We start from the raw sequence: 9027 nt of genomic DNA, 5'->3' as shown, positions 1-9027 counted from the left end.
GTGGCATGCTTATTATTTATTTACTTATAAGCCCTTTATGTGGTGTCGCTGAGACACCCGACTGTGGCATGTTTGTTATATAAGCCCTTTATGTGGTGTCCTGAGACGCCCGACTGTGGCATGCTTGTTATTTATTTACTTTATAAGCCCTTTATGTGGTCTCGCACAGACGCCCGACTGTGGCATTTTATTTACACTCCATCGTTGCGTATTCATGCTGCATATAAATAACCTGCTCGCATGCATAAAAGGCTTTTAATTATGACCGACGATGAGATCATGAATATTTCAGTACTTGATTTATATTATTCTAGTGTTCATAATATTTGCGAGTACATTCAAAGTACTCACTGGCTTATCCCTGGCTATTGTCTTGGTCAGATTTCCTGCTTGGAGAGGAGCGTTGCGACAACAGCCCCGGATACTAAGCAACGGTGATAGCAGCCTCGCGAAGATAGGAATTAAACTGGTCAACTGTTCCCGTGGGAAATGGCGTCCCATAGACACTGATGATCCACAAACCGCTTCCGCCATCAACCACTAGAAACCAAAATTGTTGTACTCACAGACCAGAATGGTCTTGTACTACACAGTTTGTATTTTTGCTTGGAATTTCTGTATCAAGTTGATGCCTCATCAGCTAACGGTAATTCTGGGGCTGATGAGCACGACGGCCATTTTCTGGAAATTAATACCCGGAAAACCGGTCGCGACAGACTTGGTATTAGAGCCAGGCTGACCATTGGCTAATCCTATCTTAGCCAGGTCAATAAACTTAGGCAAACCAACCCACCAGACCATAACCGAACCCCAGCCAAGCTTCTCGTACAAGATAGCCACACAGTGACCCCGAAACTTTTGGCAGTCGGTGCCCAGCCTATCAACCTAGCCCGTCGATCTTGCGCCAGTAGCCAGCACCTAAGATGTCTCATTCGCAAGCGTGCGAAGGAAGACTCCGTCCCCTTTTACTATAAAAAGGGCATGCTAGCCCCAACCCAGCACAGCACAGCCGCTACCCCAACCCAAGCCACAATGCCTGGCCCCGTCGTGCACAATGAGACCACAGCAACCAACCTTGGAGGCTTTGCGACCATACTCGCAAACCTCACCCGTCGTGCCTATGCATTAGAAGACCCATGAGCGGTGAGAGCCGTCAATTCTGGGCCACTGTACACATATACAGTAGGGGTCTAGCACCCGAGCGCCCCTACCGGTTCACCGGAAGGACAACTTCCTTTGAGCCACAAACCATCCAACTAGCTGCTAGAGAGGCTATAGTTCATCTCCGGCACTTGTCGCCCAGAGTTAACTGTCGCTCGTTCCACTACTACCCCAGACGTGAAGGGTATGGTAGACCACCCCAAGTTGCCAACGGAGATCATGAGACAGATCCTGCATTGTTGCACCTAGTGCGCTATGTAGGAGCACTAGAGGAACTGTTCGATCAAATTACCATTGATCCGATCGCAGCTCGTGGAGAGCTGGTTCGCCGAGCCCCGGCAAGAGAAGAGAATGAGCCCAACGCCGACAACCTAGTCGTGCTGTTCGGACAGCCGATCGAGACCCTGAGGTCAGCCCCAGCCATCAACCAAGGTGCTTTGATGACCCCAGAAGTGCTTCGTCGCCTTTTGGGAGCACACTCCAACGGGATTGTGGCCAACAATCCCCGAGATGGTCATCATCGCTACCCCGAGCCTGCAGCCCCTCAACCCTCTCCAGCTAATTCCGACGGTGAGACCCGTGAAGAAGCCTCGACATCCACAAGGCACGCCCGCTTGGATGTAAACGAGGTAGACTAAGTCACTCAGGTAGTGTCGAGTCCCAGTGTATCCCCGCTTTGTGATCATGTGACCTTGTAAATAAGCGCAGCCTGTCGTGTGCCTCTGTTTTAAATAGTAACCTTGCATGAATATGTCAGCATGCAGTGTAATTTTCCTAATCCTTGGCGCAGCTACCAAAAACCACCCCGACAACCCCCACAGTGATAAGTCACCTTGGTGAGATATGTATCTGTAGCTTGACCCCGACCCTTGGAGCTGTACTGGCTAATTCATTACCTTTCACCACGGTAAAATGACCCAGCTCCGGTGCTATAAATAAGCCACCGCGAGACCTTGCCAAGCATCCCTCATCTTGAGCACCATCCTCACCACCATTTCTTGCCATGCCGAGCCCTAGTATTTATCTGAGAACTCCAGATGCAACCCCGGGTAGTTTTGTCAAAATATTGTGGGATTTTACCTGCAGTACCATGGGCGCTACCCAGCCACCCCAGTACGAGCTGTTCAAATCAAGAATCACCCCTCCCACCTCAAGATACTGGGCAGCAGTACACATCCCTCCCGTAAACCCAAACCAAGACCCAACGGAGGTCTCCTTCGTGGGGAAATCTATGCCGATCCCACATATGGCCATAGAAGCTGCTGCGTACGAAGCGCTTGCTCGCCTTCGATTCGCGGTACCCTATGCCAGCGAACGAGGGTATTATTACTTTCCGAGCCGCGCAGCACCCGGAGGAGCAACATCTTTTCCCGGTGGATGAATTGAGAGAGACCCAGTCCTGGCCAACCTTGTCCAGTACGTCATCGCTCAAGAGAGTTTAACCCAACGTGTGATGGGTTATCTCTAGAGCCTCGTGGATTTAAATCCTCAGATCGCCATCGGCAGATCACTGAGGCCCGACCAGGAAAGACACATTCATCGACTGGTCAATCCACTTTCCCCGATAGAAGAAGAGTGTATCCCAGTACCAGAAACGTTTTCTCGGGACCCTGTCCAGTTACCGTTTGCATTATAGCCGTCGCTGCTGTGTTTATTATTGCAACATTTACTTATAAGTTGTAACTTATGCGTGGCACCCCGAGTTGCGCAGCTAGTAAATCTCTTAGTTTCTAATATTGTGAGTAGTTCTGTTGCGGTTTGACTCTAATGTATTAGTTGTGGCATGTTTGTTATATAAGCCCTTTATGTGGTGTCGCTGAGACGCCCGACTGCGGCATGCCTGTTATTTTATTTACTTTATAAGCCTTTTATGTGGTGTCGCTGAGACGCCCGACTGTGGCATGTTTGTTATATAAGCCCTTTATGTGGTGTCGCTGAGACGCCCGACTGTGGCATGCTTGTTATTTATTTACTTTATAAGCTCTTTATGTGGTGTCACACAGACGCCCGACTGTGTCATTTTATTTACACTCCATCGTTGCATATTCATGCTGCATATAAATAACCTGCTTGCATGCATAAAAGGCTTTTAATTATGACCGACCATGTGATCATGGAATATTTCAGTACTTGATTTATATTATTCCAGTGTTCATAATGTTTGTCAGTACATTCAAAGTACTCACTGGCTTCTCCCTGGCTATTGTCTTGGCCAGATTTCCTGCTTGGAGAGGAGCGTTGCGACAACAACCCCGGAAACTAAGCAACGGTGATAGCAGCCTCGCGAAGATAGGAATTAACCTGGTCAGCTGTTCCCGTGGGAAATGGAGTTCCATAGACACTGATGATCCACAAACCGCTTCTGCCATCAACCACTAGAAACCAAAATTGTTGTACTCACAGACCAGAATGGTCTTTTACTACACAATTTGTATTTTTGCTTGAAATTTCTGTATCAAGTTGATGCCTCATCAGCTAACAGTAATCCTGGGGCTGATGAGCATGACGGCCATTTTCTGGAAATTAATACCCGGAAAACCGGCCGCGACAATATCAAACTAATCTCAAGCGTTCAACTAGGTCTATCCAATTGTCTTTATAGCCTTCGTGTTTAGTGCTAAACGTGTTTTACACCATTGTCCTCTAATAATAGAATACCTAATATTGATGCTAGTGCCAATCAAGTTATTATATCCCGGCTAATATCAATGTGCAGTTAATATCTACCTAATATTATTGACTAATGCAATTATTATCTTGTCTACTATCTACGTGCATTGCATGTACATGATTACTTGTTTAGGCAAATAACTCACATGGTATGGCTTATTTCTTATGTGGTAAAATCTCAGAGCTCATCTAGGATAGTTACGAGCTAAGCCAGTGAAATATATTGAAACATTAGACAAAAGCAAATATCAATTTACTTGAAGGTCGAGGGATAGATAAAATCTCATTTCCCTTTGTGTTACCTAGTATCAAGACAATATCTGGGCTGCAAGTATTGACTTGCAGTTTTTTTTCCTACTCAGCAAGCACACTGCTATCCTCCAATGCTACTGTGACAAGTGCATCCCAAAGGACGAGGGTTGTCATTACTACATTCGTCGACAGCTGCAGTAAGATAAGCAAAGCTAAGTATCAGAATTTTGAACATAGTGGTAAACTTTCTACATATGTCCAAAGTGTAATTTTATTGGCAGTGTGTGACACATTCAATATGACCATCCGAAACAAGATAGGATCCCATGGAAGCCTTCATGAAATATTGCACTACCTGTAGCTCACTACAGGTCCTCTTCATCCTGCTCTGTGCATGACTCTACAGGTGCATATACCGGGGAGTTAGTGAGGTAGACGACAATTGCGATACACTTCCTATAATGGCTCTAGAACGTGATCAATGCTCAGACATTATTTTTCGTTGACAAAAAGGATCATTGACAAAGGTATCTCAATAAATGAAATACTTATGCGAAGAAATGTTAGAAGACATAGAAAATTTTGGCGTGACATTCAACATGCTGCTTTTATTATTATTCTTCTCCCTTTTAATTATTTTGACGCTACTTGATCTGTTTGGATACAAACTCGAAGATATAAAGATGGGCACTGGACTGAGCTTCACGGCAATGCCATCCCAAAACCACTCACTCCACAACCCATACATTGTTGCCATGATTGCTAGATCTCGTGAAATCCCACGAAGCAACCCTGACATCCTACGAAAAGAAATAAACAAGCATCCAAGTCATGCACATACACACACAACATGATGCATTATTTGCATGCCTAGGAATCGAGCAAAACTAGCGTTCATGCGACAGGATAACGTTGGAAACGACCAAAGACGGTGTGGTTAGTTGCGGGTCAATCGGGGCCACATTCCATTTTGTTGGAGACCCTCTTTAAGATGGGTCGCGGCAAGCCTAAGTTCCTCCTTGTGCTTCATATTCTCCTTGAATAAGCGTTGGCGCTCTGAGGTGTCCTGAGTTTGAACCACCGCCCCTCTGCATTTGAGGCAAGTGCTATTTTCCATAGCCAACATGATGGCTTGCCTGTCAGATTTTAGCATCTGGTTCTCTAACTGAAGAGTGTTGGTCTCCCGACTTTGCGTCTTGCCCTGTATTTATTAATTTCACAAATGCATCATTTCAGCGGTTATTATAAGAGTATGACCCCATGTTCACGAGGGTAACATAGTAGTACATTGTAGAATTTCCTAATGGAGCTCGAGCTTCATGTAGTCTCAAATTTTAAAAATTCAAAAAGTCATATTATTCGAATTCAAAAAAATCATGAACATAATATGTACATACCTATCGATGAATACTAGTTCTGTGTAAAGTTACGTGGTCAAATACATTTTAATGATGGTTACGCAAAAATAGCAAATCAATGTATGTCGAGCATATGTACTCTTCACTATTAAAGTACATAATTTTTCGTACAACTCACATCAAAACGTATTTCCAAATGAAGTTTTACACACATCTATATACTTTCTTATGAACTTATCTTTAGATATTTTTGAATCTAAAAAACTGGATTTTGTATTATTTTTAAAATTCTCTCTCCGTTGAGCGAGAGCGACGAAAAGCCTCACCCATGGCATTGTGAGTTCAGATGACAAACAATGCTACTTTGTTCATTGGAGTTTGTACTAATTAACCGCAAAAATCTGCATAACTGCATGTCTTAGTTGACCCATGCGGCGACATCTCATGTTATTCAGCATGGAGAAGAATAGTATTTACCTTACTGTTGCTGCGATGGTTTTGGAACTAGAACTTGACCTGTTGGGCACTCATGCCAAGCCTCTCACTAAGGGTCTTCCGGAGTTTCTCATCTGGATAAGGGATTTCCCGGAACACACTACAGATGACGTTAATGAAAATGCATTAGTAAACATCATCTTCTATAGATAAGAAACAATGATTGAGTATGTATTGTACGCTTCAAGTTGTTGGATCTGTTCTCTGCGGAGACGGTGATAGTTGGTACGCCTTGTCTCCATCCTCTTCTCACTGTAGGTTTCTCCATTGTTGTTTCCTTGGTTTCCAGCAACAACGTTGGTATTATCAATCATTCCCACGTTGGCAGTGGCTCCAAGTAGACCATATGTCTCATCACCATGGTCGTCCTGCAATTGGTGGTTGTGTTCACTTGTCATGAAGGGGTCAAGATCATTGTGCACAACACTGTTGTATTGTGGCCACTCCCCGACCATGGTGATCTGTTGTCATGAAACAAAATGTTTATTGCCCTATGTAGAGTTAAAGGCAGCAGTGAACTAATATTTAAAAAAAATATGTAGAAGTGAAAAATGAAACCACATAGAAGGAAACGTCATACAAAAGACTACACCTCCAACTACATTTAGCTTTCTGTGCCCACATTATTCGGATGGTACTTCACCTTAAAAATAATTTAAATTCGTCCATAGGAGTTCCAACACCGATCTGGATGTAATCATGTAGACTTTAATTGTGCTGTAGTTGACATACTTTCTTGACTTCACGATAGTATATATTCATGATTACCTTCAGCTGATTACTTAAAAAAATTCGAAACAAGTATGCCCTACATAGTAATGCAAAGCTATTGCTTTCTCATCTAATCATGTTCTTTTCTTTTGATCCAGATGACTATACCTATCTATATATACATTTGGATCTATCTACAGATTCCATATATGTGGTATATTTAGATAAGGAGGACCTACGTACAACAAAAATGAGCACCAACTACTCCTACAAATTATAGAAGCGAGATATTAAAATGTACTATGTGTGGGAAATCATATTAACCATAAATAATAGCATCATATGCACAATAATAAAATCATATCTATGAATATTATCAGATCTATGTTATCTCCAATATTTTACCTTTGGAAGATTAGCTTACCTTATAGCAAGATGCTAGCCATCTCTCAAGCAAAACGATGAAACACTACTTTCTACGTGTATCTACTCATTCCATCACACATGTCATGGAGAATCCGTGCCTAATTTTTGAAGTTAAAGATCATGGGATAATTAGACTAAAACTGTTTAACTATTAATTGATGAACGGTTTGAGGAAATACCGTTGACTTTGGTAGTCGTCTTCCTCAGAACTTCGATCGGCGGTCAAGGGAAGGAAGCTGTTTTCTTCCTACCGAGATATCAAACTCATTCTGCAAAGAATAGCCAATATCATCAGAATTTAAAGCTGTGGGGAGCATGTGGAATCTAGGCTATAGGACCCATGATTAATGCAAGCAATTACTTGTATCCAAATATAGGATCAGATATCATGGATTTTGACAATTGGGGCATATCTTATATATTGGTTATAATTAAAGCTCATTAAGTATATTTACGGATTGAATATTGGGATATTGATAAAAATACATTATGTCATTTATACAATAGAAAATGAGTGGTTCAGATTACTAATAGAAAATAACGACTGAGATCCATAATATGTTTTTGATCTAGATGACATATATGGACATAAAGGGTTGTTCTGCCAATACTACATAGAGAGTATGTTTTTTTAAGGCATATTTTTCGGTCTATTCATCAAGTGTGAAGGCAACACAATAGAACACCAACAATAACATGCATCCAAGTATAAGGCGTACATGCCATGGATTTTGAATGTTGCAGCATGGCCCATATATAGGGCATAATGAAGACTCATTAAACATATTTGTTAATTGAATATTATCATATTTAAAAAAAATCCTATATTAATAAGCCAATAGTAAACGGGTGGTTCAGATTAGCAATAGAAAAGAACAGAGGAGTCCATATTTTGTTGTAGATCAAAATGATATGCATGGACATAAAGAGTATGTCAGCAAATACAACATGCATAGTATGTTTTTTGTGTGGGAAAAACTTCCGACTTATTCATCAACTGTCATGGTAGCACAGAAAACACCAATATATCTACGTCCATAGACAACATACACAAGAACGAGCCGAAGGCACGCCACCTTCATCGCTTCTGGCTAACTGATGCCAAACAAAACTTATTTTAGTAGACAATAAGGAAGACATCATGTTAATTAAGGACCCACATGACCAGCACACCTAAGCAACAACCCGTTGCCGGCGATGAGAAGCGTATATCATGATTCTCGAATGAGTATCTAATATAATACTCACACCGTGTTTGTTTCATCATTGGAATGCACTGTTTGACTTTATAAATGAACTTGAGAGGTTTTTTGAGTCCAATTTCAAATAGATTTATCCCCATATGTCTGTTTCGTCTTCAAAATGCACTGTTCTACTTTAAAAACCCACTTGAGATGTGTTTGAGTCTAATTTCAAGATAGATTTATATAGTGTTCTATATACGATTAAACACGCATTAGTTCCAGTTTTCAACACACACACACACACACCAATTCAATACATGATTTAGTTTGTTCTAATTTTCTACGAACGCACTTTGTAAGATACCAAAGGAGATCTCCTTTGCAAAAATTTACTTCTGAACACTAAAAGAACTAAAAATTGATAAAAAAACTATTTTTTCGTCAATAAGGACACTAAAAGGCATGATGTACGGGAAACATCTCTTCGTATTCGTACATCTAAGGAGCCCGTAGAGAAAAGTATAAAGTTGGTCAAAATAGTGTGTGAACAGTATACTTTCTTAAAGCCCTCATTTTTTCCATGAGAACTACTTACATATCCAAACACCGCCAAATTTGGCACAGATATCATGCACTCAAACATATTCCATGCCAAAAACATTCAGACTTTTTAAAATTCTAATATTTATATAAGTTTAATGTTCATGCCAGGGAGCAGATGAGCTTCGGAGCTGAATCCTTGTGTCCATGTCCTATGTTGCTACTTTGGT

At 41.6% G+C, this 9027-nt stretch overlaps 1 pseudogene; it reads right to left on the bottom strand.

Moving 5' to 3' along the window:
• Positions 1 to 4896: 4896 nt before the first annotated feature.
• LOC119352567 lies at positions 4897 to 6391 on the bottom strand (annotated as a pseudogene).
• Positions 6392 to 9027: the final 2636 nt, after the last annotated feature.

The sequence above is a fragment of the Triticum dicoccoides genome, chromosome 1A, assembly GCF_002162155.2.
Source record: "Triticum dicoccoides isolate Atlit2015 ecotype Zavitan chromosome 1A, WEW_v2.0, whole genome shotgun sequence".
Classification (NCBI taxonomy): Eukaryota; Viridiplantae; Streptophyta; class Magnoliopsida; order Poales; family Poaceae; genus Triticum; species Triticum dicoccoides.
The sequence above is the reverse complement of the archived record's forward strand: the minus strand, read 5'-3'. Positions and strand labels throughout refer to the sequence as shown.